The sequence below is a fragment of the Dioscorea cayenensis genome, chromosome 6 (assembly GCF_009730915.1).
Source record: "Dioscorea cayenensis subsp. rotundata cultivar TDr96_F1 chromosome 6, TDr96_F1_v2_PseudoChromosome.rev07_lg8_w22 25.fasta, whole genome shotgun sequence".
Lineage (NCBI taxonomy): Eukaryota > Viridiplantae > Streptophyta > Magnoliopsida > Dioscoreales > Dioscoreaceae > Dioscorea > Dioscorea cayenensis.
The window spans coordinates 2,989,158-3,003,188 of NC_052476.1; positions in this window are offsets into that span (position 1 = coordinate 2,989,158).

Consider the following 14,031-nt stretch of genomic DNA (forward strand, 5'->3'; position numbering starts at 1 on the left):
AAGATGATAAAATCTATCTTTGGTAAACTATTTTTTCATGAGAGATCTATTTCTTAAAGACCATGCGAAGGATATTCTAAAGAGAAGAATAATCTATTGTTGGAAAGTATGAAGATCATCTCTTGGAGACTAAGGATTGCATGGAGTTTGGTTTGATGTGACGCTATTTGGAGACACATACTAAGAAAGGCAAGAGCAAGCCAGCATGATTCTCAAGGCCCTAATTAGCAAAGCAATTTGAAGAAAACTCCAAAACTAATTATGGGCGGAACTATTTGAAGACACAAGGGCACAAGCTATCTTTGTCAAGTTCATAAGATTGATGACCTAAGCTTGGATGAATGAAGATCATACTTGGAAAATCTTGAAGAGCTAAACTTGGATGAAAAGAGATCAAGTTTAGTAACAAGGTATTGAAGACCAAACTTGGATGAATGGAGATCAAGTTTGGAAAAAAGATCATGGAGATCTTTGAAGACCATTTTTGGTAAGATGGGGACGCGCCTAGGTGGGTGGGACCCTCGGAAGAGGGACCTGCTGATATGACGTGATGAAGGAGGCTAGTTGTTGGCAGAAAGAGCTCGGGAGGAGTTGACTGCATCGATGCGAACTGGAGCAATCGGGAGGGTTGGAGGTATCGCAGGTCATGTTACAACGAGAGCTGGAACTCAGTCAGGATCAGTAAATGACCCACATTGCAAACTCAGTTGCAATAGGAGTTGCAACGTCTAACTTTGGAAAGTGCCCAAGTTGAAAAGTCGTGGAGATTCTAAAAGAGGAAGCTATTTTAGGATATAGAGACATATATATAAGATACCCTATTTTGAGATTTAGGATGTGCCATGAGTAAGAGACCCTAATATGTGGGTTGAGGAGAATGGACATCGGATAATCTAGAGAGGGTTATTCTTTGTTATTATGTGAGTGAGAGTGAGTGTTGTACTCTTCATTCTTCACCTCTTTTAGTGGATTGTTCTCTCCGGGCTCGGTCCCCCAGACGTAGGCAGGTTGTGCTGAACTGGGTAACCAATTCGTGTCTCCTTTCTCTTGTATGTTAGATTGTGTGATTGCATTATATGTGAGATTGAGCTAAAAGTCATTACACTTCTACCCCTCCGGAATTAACACAAAATAAACAAGGGTTGAAAATTGTGATGGAAAAGTTCAATTTAAAATGGCAAAAGAAACAAAAATGAATAATCAAGTTAAAATAACTCCAACATACTACAGTTAAGTAAGAAGTTTGCCTATTTATACTTTTTACACCATGTTTAAATTAATATCACATGGATTTGGCATTGCATTTATACATTTGTAATTGATTTGATACTTAAATTCACATTTATCGGCCAATATATTAAAACCAACTATTCTTTTATCTAAACCAACTGATAAGAGAATGTTTTTATGATTTAATTTAGTAACTACCTTTACAGTAGAGAAATGTTGATCTTAATGCAGAATTTTGGGCATTCAAAAATTATTTTTCACCATCCATAATATAACCACATGATTGCTTCCTCTAGTAACAAATCACAAATCAATACAATGGATGAACATTATACTGTTTATAACACCATTCAAATGAAGCTTTCTAGCTAGAAAAGTAACTCTATAATGTTTGGAAACAATGATAAAATAATAAACATTTAGAAGAAGAGAAATTTGGAAAACAAAACAAACAATTACTAGTTGAAAATTTTGATAGAAAATTTTAAATAAAATCTATCATCTAATGTATTGTACTTAAGTAAGAACTCCAACATTTTGTACTTAAGTTAGAACTCTCTCAACTTACATTTTTTTATAACATGTATAAGTTAACATCACATGGATTTGACAGTATATTGACATATTGGTAATGTTGATTTTAGTGCAGAATTTTGGGCTTCCAAATTAAAGATTATTTTTCTCATTCCACAATATTATCTTATGATCGCTTCCACCAATAGCAAAACACAAATAAACACTATGAAGTAATATTGCATTGTTTATAATACCCTTCAAATGAGGGTTTTTAGCTAGAAAATCAACCCTATGCTATTTAGAAACAATGACAGGGTAAGCGCCATTTACAAGAAGCAAATTTGAGAAAGCAAAATAAACAACAATAGAATAAACAATTAATGGTTGAAAATTTTGATGGAAAAGTTCAATTAAAAATATTAAAAGAAAAAGATATAATCTAATTAAACAAACGGCAACATATTGCAGTTACTTAAGAAGTTTATAAACTTACTTTGCTTTTACCATGTATAATTTAACATCACATGGATTAATTTGACAGTGTGTTCATACATTGGTAATTGATTTGATGCTTAAATTCACATCTATCGACCAATATATCAAAACAAGAAATCCTTTTATCTAAACTAACCAACAATAGAATCTTTTTATGTTGTAAACTAGCAACTACTTTCATGGAAGAATAATATTGATCATAGTGTAAAATTTTAGGTTTCCAGAGATTATTTTTTATCCTTCCACAATAAAACAGCATGATCACAAATAAATGCAAAGTAAACAACATTTAGAAAAAGCAAAATGGGAAAATAAAGTAAATAACTACAAATAAACAATTAGCTATTGAAAACTTTGATGGAAAGGTTCAATTAAAAATATCTTAAAAAAAAATTGTACAATCTAGTTAAAAGAACTCCAACATATTGAAGGAAGTAAGAATTTTATCCAGTTACCCTATTTGTATCATGTATAATCATATGGATTTGGCAATACATTCATATATTAGTAATTGATTTGATGCATTAATTCAAATCTATCATCTAATATATCAAAACCAACTATCCTTTTATCTAAATTAATTGATAGTAGAATATTTTTATGCTGTAAACTAGCAAATACAATTAAAACAAAAGATTATTGTTTTAGTGCAAAATTTTGAGTTCCTAAAAATCAATTTTCTCCTTCCATATTACGATTGCATGATCACTTCCATCAGTAGTAAAGCATAAATCTACACCATGAAAGAATATTTTACTTTTTATAATACCCTTCAAATGCGGTATTTTAGCTAGAAAAGTATTATTGTCTAGTTTAGAAACAATGATAAAGCAATATTTAGAAGAAGCAAAATTGGAAAAGCAAAATAAACAATTGATAGTTGAAAATTTTAATTTTGTTCGAAAACCTTAATAAAAAATATTAAGATAAAAAAGATATATTATGGTTAGAAGAACTCCAACATATTACAGTTAAGTAAGAATTTTATCCACTTACCGTGTTTGCAGCATGTATAAGTTGACATCATATGGATTTGATACTACATTCATGCATTGGTAATTGATTTGTTACTTAAATTTATTTCTATCAACCAATATATCAAAACCAACTATCTTTTATCTAAATCGACCTATAATAGAATCTTCTTTTGTTGTAAATCAGTGACTACTTTCATCGAAGAAGAATGTTGATGATAGTGAAGAATTTTGGGCTTCAAAAGGTCATTATTCTCTTGTAACAATACAACTACTTGATCGTTTCCACCTGTAGTTAAACACAAATAAACTCTATGAAAGAATATTGAACAGTTTATAAGACACTTTAAATGAGGTTTTCAAGCTAAAAAAGTAACCTTATTTTGTTTAGGAACAATGATAAAATATGCAGCATTAAGGAGTAAAATTGGAAAAGCAAAGTAAATAATGACAAAATAAACAATTTGTGGTTGAAAATTTTGATAAAAAACTTCAATTACAAATGTAAAAGGAAAAAAGGCATAATCTAGTTTAAAGAACTCCAATATACTACAGTTAAGTAAGAAATTTATCTACTTACATTATTTGTACCATCTATGAAGTAATGTCATATGGATTTGACAGTTTATTCATACATTGGTAATTGATTTGATACTTAAATTCAAATCTATTGACCAATATATTAAAAGCAACATTCTTTTTATCTAGACAAAACAATAATAGAATCTTTTTATACTATAAACTAGCAACTCCTTTCATAGCTGAAGAATGTGGATAGTAGTGCAGAGTTTTGGGCTTTCAAAGATCATTTTCCCCTTCCATAATGAGGGTTCTAGCTAAATAAAGTAACCAAATCCTGTTCGAAATGACAATAAAATAAGCAACTTTGAGAAAAACGAAAATAAACAACAAAAAATAAATAAGTAAAGTTTGAAAATCATGATGGAAAGGTTTAATTAAAAATGTCAAAAGGAAAAAAAGAATAATCAAGTTATAACAATTCTAACATACTATAGTTAAGTAATAAGTTTGCCCGTTTACGCTTTGTGTACCATATATAAATTGACATTATATGAATTTGGGAGTATGTTTAAATATGTGTTATTTATTTGATGCTTAAATTCACATCTATAGGCCAATATATCAAAATCAACTAATTTTTTCCTAAACCAACTGATAATAGAAGCTTTTTATACTTTAATTTTGCAACTACCTTCATAGTAGAGAAATGTTGACCCATGTGGAGAATTTTGGACATCCAAAAATCGTTTTTCACCATCTACAATATAACCACATAATCACTTACACTGGTAGCAAAACACAAATCTACACAATGGATAAATATTATAATGTTTATAACATCATTCAAATGAGGTTTTTTAGTTAGAAAAATAAACCTATCATGTTCGGAAACAATGATAAAATAAGAAACATATAGAAGAAGAGAAATTTGGAAAACAAAATAAACAATTGATGCTGGAAAATTTTAATTTTAATGGAAAAAGCTCAATTAAAAATACCAAAATAAAAAAAAAGATATAATATAGTTTGAAGAACTCTAACATACTACAGTTAAGTAAGAAGTTTATCCACATACCTTGTTCGCACCATGTATAAAATAGCATCATATGGATTTGGTACTACATTTATACATTGGTAACTGATTTGTTACTTAGAATCTTCTTATATAAAAATCAACCAATATATTTAAATCAACTATCCGCTTATCTAAACCAACTGATAATAGAATCTTCTTATGCCGTAAACTTGCAACTGCCTTCACAAAAGAAGAATGCTAATTTTATTGTATAATTTAGGGTTTTCAAAGATCAATTTTCTCCTTTTACAGTATAACAGTATAATCGCTTCCACTTGTATCAAAACACAAATCAACAACAGAAAAGAATATTGTATTATTTATAATACTCTTCAAATGAGATTTTTATAGCTAAAAAAGTAACCCTATCATATTTAGAAACAATGACAAAATAAGTGGTGTTAAGAAGAAGCGAAATTGAAAAAGCAAAATGAACAAAAAAATAAATTATTGATGGTAGAAAATTTTGATGGAAAAATTCAATTAAAAATATTGATGAGTGCATTTTATATCATATTTATCTACATTCAATTCATTCTTTTATTTGTCCTTTAGCATACTTTTGTGTATATTCGATGCTATTTTGGATACATTTATTCTTTGTGTAGGATTTAGGGGCTCGAAGCAATTTGGAGTGAAATCGGGAATGAAACGAGAAAAGAATGAAGATTTTGCTAAGTGTTCAAGTTGAACACTGGCAGAGTACGGTTGTGCTCTGTCCCCCTGATTATCTCAACCGGGAAGACGACCTAGTGATATTTCAAGCAAGGGGGGTGCTCTCAGGCCAAGCACGGTCTCATCACGATCGTGCGCCTCCCCCTGATTATCTCAGTCTAATGAAGGTTTCTACTCAGCAGGGGAAGCACGCTCAAGATGCTCCTAGCACGATCATGCACAGGAGAAGCACAAGCGGAGCATGACCATGCTCCTCCCCCTAATTTTCCCAGGTGAGCACTTAGCCGATTCACTCAGAAATCTCAACAAGAAAGCACGGTCCAAGAACGAATGTGCTTAGACCATGTCGAGCCCAAAATCAACCTTTTAACTCCAGCTTTCTAGGGTTTCAACCTCATTTTTGTCGGAGGACTTTGATGAGGGTGAAGATCAAGCTTCACCGCACCGTCTAATGGGGTCAAGGATGAGTCAAAGACACAAGGGAAGTGGGGTTAGCATCAAGGAAGCTCAACTAGGAAGAATATCTTGAGAAGGAGGGAGTCATATTTTCTTTCCTTAGATCTTTATTTAATTCTTCCATGTTGTATCCATCCATGAGGGGCTAACCGTCCATGGTGCCCTGGAATGTTGAACTAGGATGCTTTGTATGCTTTGAATATTTGATTTTAATGTTCTAAGGAGTTCTTTTGGTTTCTTGTGTTTAATCATGTGTTGATATGTTTGGTTTGCACAGTTTCTTAGGTAAAACTTGGTGTGTGGATTGCCATAGTTGTAGTTGCCCTGTGTGATTTCAAAACTCGATGTGTATGAAACCACAGTTACCTTAGCAAAACTTGGTGTATTTGAGAACTATAAATGTAACATTGCTCTTGAGCACACATAAGAACCGTAGAATGTACCTGGTAGGCATTAGAAGTAAGTCGGTATACTATAGCTCATAGGAATCATCCAGGGGCATTGCTCTCTTGTTGTTGAACCCTCAATCCTAATCTACCTAATAATTCCACCTGTTATTTCCTTTACTTGTTTCATTTTCTTTCTTTAAACCAAACACATTTCTTGTTTAACTAGAGACTAGAAGAAGAATTAGTACTTTAAGTCCAGTTCCTGTGATTTGACAACCCTACCCCTCACGGGGTACAACTATATTACTTGTGTGTGACCCGTACACTTGCGGAGAGTGCATCAAATACCAAAAAGAAAAATGCATAATCCAGTTAAACGAACTCCAACATATTGTAATTGCGTAAGAAGTTTATTAATTTACCTTGTTTGTACCATGTATAAGCTGATACCACATGGATTTGATAATACATTCATACATTGGTAAATGATTTGATGTTTAAATTCATATTTATCACTAAATATATCAAAACCAACTATTCTCTAATATAAACCAACCGATAATAGAATATTCTTATGCTATAAACTAGCAACCACCTTCATGGAAGAAGAAAGTTTATGTAATGAATATTCAACAAAGAAACTAATTCCTTAACGGTAACACCACTATAGAGCTGATTCAGCTCATTTCATTACCAGAAAACATCCAAGCAAAGATCAAATCAAGAGATAAGGTTCATTAACAAGATAACCAATAGAACCAACCAAGAGAATCAACAAAGTTCCTCTTTGAAACTGAATTATTAGTAGCTAATAACAGAAAGTAAGTAAATGCAGAGCAGTAACTAGAACTCCAGCGAGACCTCCAGCCTAATCCCTCTTCAACGAGTTGGACCTCTTCTTCTTCATTTCTTCAATATCTTTTCTGATTCCCCTCCTCCTTTTTTTATCTTGTACTAATCCGTGAAAACAAAATCCTTCCAGAACACATCATGCTCTCTCTGTCCCTTGTTTCTCCTTGGCTCCTTCTCCACCGTTGATTCAATAACCGCCTCTTGTATCCTGCCGTCCACATGTCCCGAATTAATCAGCTCCACTTTGCCTCTGCTTATTGGTGTACACCACTCGTGTGATACGCCTTCGTGGCTATCTTCTACCACGTGTTTAGCATCCTGTACATTAAGTTGAATCCAAGAAGATTTTTGTTGAATCTGATAAGGATACATAACAGTTGATCCTAGTATAGTATTCCAAGCTTTCAAAGATCATTGTTCTCCTTCTACAATACAACAATATGATCACTTCTATTGGTAGCAAAACACCAATCAATACCAAAAAACAATATTATAATATTCATAATACCCTTTAAATGAGATTTTTTTAGTGAGAAAAAAACACTATTTTTGTTTAGAATAAACAACAAAATAAGTAATATTATACTATAATAAAAGGCATAATCTAGTTAAAAGAACTCCAACATACTGTAGTTGAGTAACAAGTTTATACATTTATCCTATTTGTACCATACATTAAGTGATGTCACGTATATTTGGTAGTACATTTATATATTGGTAATTGATTTGATGTTTAAATTCATATCTTTCAGCCAAAATGTCAAAATCAATTATCTTTTTATCCAAACCAAGCAATATTAAAGTCTTTTTATGCTATGAACTAGCAACTCCCTTCACAACAAAAGAATGTTGATAATAGTGCAAAATTTTGGACTTTCAAAGATCATTTTTCTCCTTCTATAATATAACCACATGATTGCTTTCACCGGTAGCAAACTACATATCCACACCATGAAATAGCAATAAAATAAGCTACATTTAGAAAATAAAAATAAAAATTGGAAAAAAAAAACAATGGAAAAATTAATAAGTGGTGGTTAAAAATATTGATTGAAAAGTTCAATTAAAAGTGTTGAAAGAAAAAAGGCATAATCTAGATAAAACAAATCCAGCATACTGCAGTTAAGTAAGAAGTTTAACCATTTACGCTTTTTGTACCATTTAAAAATCGACATCAAATGAATTTGGCAATACATTCATACGTTGACAATTGATCTAATGCTTAAATTTACATCTATCAACCAATATATCAAAACAATCTATCATTTTATCTAAACCAACAAATAATAGAATCTTCTTATACTGTGAACTTGCAACCACTTTAATAGAAGAAGAATGTTGATCTTAATGCAGAATTTTTTATTTCCAAAGTTCATTTTTCTTCTTTAACAATACAACAGTATTATCTTTTTCATCGGTAGTAAAACAAAAATCAACACTATAAAAAAAATATTATATCATTTATAATGCCTTTCAAATTAGTTTTCTTAACTATAAAAGTAACCTTTCATATTTGAAAACAATGACAAAATAAGAAACATTTAGAAGAAGCAAAATTGTGGGGAAAAATAAACAATTAGTTGTTGAAATTTTGATGAAAAAAATTCAATTAAAGATACTAAAAGAAAAAAGGTATAATCTAGTTAAAAGAACTCCACCATATAGTAAGAAGTTTGTCCGCTTACCCTATGTGTACCAGGTATAAGTTGACATCACATGGATTTGGTAGTACATTAACTGATTTGACTCATAAATTCACATCTTTCTAGCCAATATATTAAAATCAACTATCCTTTTAACGAAACGAACCGATAATAAATTCTCCTTATGCTATAAACTAGAAACCCTTTTCACAATGCGCGGAAGAATGATGATCTAATTGTACAGTTTTTGCTTTCAAAGATCATTTTTTTCTCCTTCCACAATACAACCACATGATCACTTCTACAAGTAGCAAAACAAAAATCAATACCATCAAGGAAAAATGAGGTTTTTAACAAGAAAAGCAACCCTATCCTATTTAGAAATAATAGCAAAATAAGTAATATTTACAATAATCAAAATTGCAAAAGCAAAATAAACAACTACAAATTTTGACTGAAAAGTTTAATTATGAAGTTTATCTTTTACCCTATTTGTACCATTTATAAGTTAACATCACATGGATTTGGTAGTGCATTCATACAATAGTGATTGATTTGATACTTAAATTTATATTTATTAGCCAATATATCAAAACTTACTACCTTTTTTTTTTCTAAACCAACCAATAATAAAATCTTTTTATATTGTAAACAAGCAATTCAATTAAAAACAGAACAATGTTGACCATCTTACATAATTTTATATTTTCAAACATCATTTTTCTCCTTTCACAATATAACCGCTTGATTGCTTCAACTTGTAGCAAAACACAAATCAACACAATGAATGAATATTATACAGTTTATAATACCCTTCAAATAAGATTTTATTTAGAAAAGTAACCTTATCTTGTTTATAAATAATAACAAAATAATAAATACTTACAAGAAGCAAAATGGAAATACAAAATAACAACAAGAAAAAAACAGAATTGGTGGTTGAAAATTTTGATGGAAAAGTTCAATTAATAATGCCAAAAGAAAAACATGTGTAATCTAATTAAAAGAACCCCATCATATTATAGTTAAATATAGAGTTTATCCACTTACTTTGTTTGTACCATGTATAAGTTAATTACACATGGATTTGGCAGTATATTCATACATTCATAATTGATTTGATGCTTAAATTTATATTTATTGACCAATATATCAAAACCAACTTTCTTTTTATCTAAACCAACAGATAATACAATCTTCTTATGTTGTAAACCAACAACTTCCTTCACAAAGAAGAATGTTGATCCTAGTGTAGAATTTTAAGCTACCAAGGATCATTTTTCACTTTCCACAATATACCTGCATGATTGATTATACCAGTAGCAAAACACAAATTAACACCATGAAAGAATATTATACAATTTATAATACTCTTTAAATGAGGTTTTCTGGCTTGAAAAGCAACCCTATCCTATTTGGGAACAACTACAAAATAAGCAACATTTAGAAGAAACAAAATTAAAAGTACAATGCCCATGTAAGTGAAGCTACAAAAATATTGAAATATAAAAATTATTTTATTAAAAATGTTACAATCATTTTATAAATATTCATTGATGGTATTGAAGTAATTAATTAATTTATACCATTAAACATTCAAAACTACTACAATTTACTAAAAAGGTTTATATATGCACATAAAAGTTAAAAGAAATACAAACAATCAACTTATACTTGAGGATAATTCTTTTATAACTAGTTTTTTTTTTTAATATTTTTTTTATAAATAAGCTTTACAAAACAATAGGTATATACATTTAATAGGAATTATTGTAAACAAAGGGTGAGTAAATGTTAATAAAGTGAAAAATAAAATAAAATAAAATGATAAATATTGGAAAATTTTGAGGCCTCAAAGAATCTTCAATTACAAGTAATGACAAAAACATAATTGATTTGAATGATGTATGATAATAAAAGATCTAAATATTATAATACACTTGAAAAGCTAATTTTCCTCCATATTCATAAAGGTTTCGCAAGCTTTGGAGCCGAGTAATTTAGCACAACTAAAAGAACAACTTACATTTAATTCGACTTTGGGTTGACACATGCTAAGAACAGCTCACTTGTAACTTCAAATTTTTTTTTTTAAGGGAAAATTCATTACTGAAATTGCATACAATAATCTTGGGCTAACAAGATAGAAATAGCTTGTGGGAGGGCACAGGCCCATTCATAGAGTCTTGGCCTAGTAATGGACTCTTGAGCCAATTAGTGGTCAAGGTGATTATCTATTCGATAGACGTGGGAGGTAATAGATGTGCAATCTCCTATAATAGAGCCAAGCACTAAGTTGTCCAAACTTTGAGAGGTGATCTCTTGGATCACTGTTAAGGCATCTGATTCAATTTGGACATCATTGATATTACTATTTACGGCCTAGTTCAGTGCTTCCGGAATGCATAGAGCTTTTGCCACGCTAGGAGTTAGTTTTCCTAGTATTAATTGAGACCATGCAACAATGGGTCTACTTGTACAATCTTTGGCCACCCAAGCTAATCCAGTGCACCCTTTGTAGGCAAAGGAAGCTGCATCACAATTTAGTTTTATCAGACCCATTGGTGGAGGAAACCACTTGACTGCGGAGCCTTGGGATCTTGATGTGTTTGCATCCTTTTTCACCTTGGTAGAGCTAGCTATCAACAAGTTAGACTCCTTCATGGTGTAGATATGCAAGGTTTATGATAGGGAAGGCTTCGCATTTTTCCATACAACCTCATTCCTTCGTTTCCATATAGCCCATATTGTGAACATCAACTTTTGCAACTCTTCTGGTGAGCACACAACAAGCTTGTGCCCCAGCCATTTCTTAAGGGAGCCTTATGTTTGTCCAAAGTTGCTCATCCCACACGAAGTCAGGGTCTATTATGCAAATAGACATGATAACAAAGTATGTTTCGAAGGCTCTTCATGCTCATTACACACTGGTCAATATAGATTAACTTATACATGTTTGCTAAGAAGATTTACATTGGTTGCAAGTAATTTCTTACTGAACGCTAGAGCAAGTGCTTTAACTTGAAGGGGGTGTTGATTCGCCAAAGCTTACTCCAAGAGTTGTTGAACAGTCTGTCCTCTGTTTTCGGGTTGAGAAACTTGTATGCTGTTTCAACTAAAAATTTTCCTTTGTTATCTATCTAACCTCCAAGCCCATGAGTCATCATTCAACCTTTGAGACAATAGCATTGTTAGCACCCTTGCTACATCTTCCAAATTTAAAACTTGAACAAGTGCATTAAGATCCCATTACCTGGTTTCATTCCGGATCAGTTGATCTACTCTTAAGGTTGCATGCTTCGGCAATGGTATTGTGGTAACATAGGGATTCCCATCTGGAAGTCAAGGGTCAGTGAACACTTTTATGGTCTCTTCTCCCCTTATTCTTCGAATTGCACATGCCTTGATAATGTGTCAGGTTGCATAAATGCTTCTCCATGCATAACTAGGGTGGCATCCCAATTATGCATTAAGGAATGAGGCACTTGGGAAGTACCTTGCTTGAAATACTTTAGCAAGAAGTGAGCTTTATACTGCAAGGAGTCTCCACCCGATCTTTGCTAGGAGTGCAAGATTGAGGTTGTGGAGTCTTCAAAAACCCATTCCCAACAAATCCCTCGATGGTTTATGTTGTTAGAGTTCCACCAGAATGCATTAAGCATTCGCTCTATCTCTTCACAAAGTGTAGAAGGGAGCAAGTAAACTTGCATAGCATAGTTTGGAAGAGCTTGAGCTACTATCCTGAGGAGAATCTCTTTTCCAACTCTAGATAAAAAGCGTTTGTTCCAACCTTGCACTCGTATCCTCACCCTATCCTTTATGAAGCCAAAGATATCTTTCTTCTTGCATTAGATTAATAGAGGCAGTCCCAAGCACTTTCCTATTTTGTATGAGTATCAGTTAGACCGAATATTGAGTAGAGAGCTTTCTTAGTTTGCAGTGGAGTGTTGGTATTAAAGATAATTGATGATTTGTGAAGGTTGACCTGCTGACCAGATTCTTCTTCATAGAGATTTAGTATGTGCTTCATAGTAGTTGCTTCCACACTTGTTGCACTTAGGAAGAGCAGGCAATCATCTGCAAAAACATAAATGGGTTAGTGTCGGTGCTCCTCTTGCTAGTTTGCAGCCATGCAGGAAGCCGGCATGTCTCTCTTGTTGAATGAGAGTTGAAAGTCCCAAGTACTCGTATCTCCAATTAAAAAAAGAAAAATGATCACTCAAATATCCCCACAATTTTCACAATATAAAATAACTTTTAAGCCAATAGAAATATGTATATAAACAAAATGGATGACTGAAATAAAGAAATATGCTAAGAAATTTGGTTAGAATAATAATTGAAAAGTCCATCTAATGGTAATCACTTGCTTTGACTATTCGGTAGGCCATACCCACACATCTTTAGCAAAAACTTAAAATTAAAATTTTTTTGAGATAGTTTAGTAGATGAAATGTCAATTTATATACCAAAATCTTTACACTAATTACTTGCTCCCTAAGAATGACAAATAAGATTATAACCAAGGTTAATAATCTATATTTATTACCTTCTTTAAGAAATGTGACAAACACAAATACTCGGGTTGTGCACTCATGCAGTATTGAGCTTCCACTCTTGTATTCTAACCCGTTTTTTACAAGGATTTGGTTTATGCACCCACAACCAGGACCCATTGCACTCCTTTGTCCAACGCATTTCAAACATGAGCATTAAGCTTCCCACAAACTAAGTCTTTTGCAGTGGAATTAGTATTGTTAGACCAAAAACTTGCTATATTTATTACTCATTCTAAGCGTAAAAGCATGAATTGTTTTTTCAGCAACACTAACATGCAAGGTCCACCTAGAATTCATTTGGTTATGTTTGGCTAGTGAAGAAATTGGGATAAACTAGTGTGTGTATATATAGATCATATATTGATAATCATTTAAATTAGTAATTAACCATAATTGCTAATTAGGATAATTCATGTCACTTTAAATAATTATAATATATAACATATATTCTGAAGCTTTTATGGGGATAATTTTTTGGAAGGTCACCCACCTTTCATCTTTTTGCAAATTGGTCACCCAGCTTTAATTTGAAGTTTTTTGGTCACTCAGTTTCGATTTTATCACACCGGCAGGTCATCCGGTCTTTTCCCGCCCCTCTTTGCTTACGTGGCTGCCGGAGAGAGTGAGTCAGGCTGCTTCTGATAC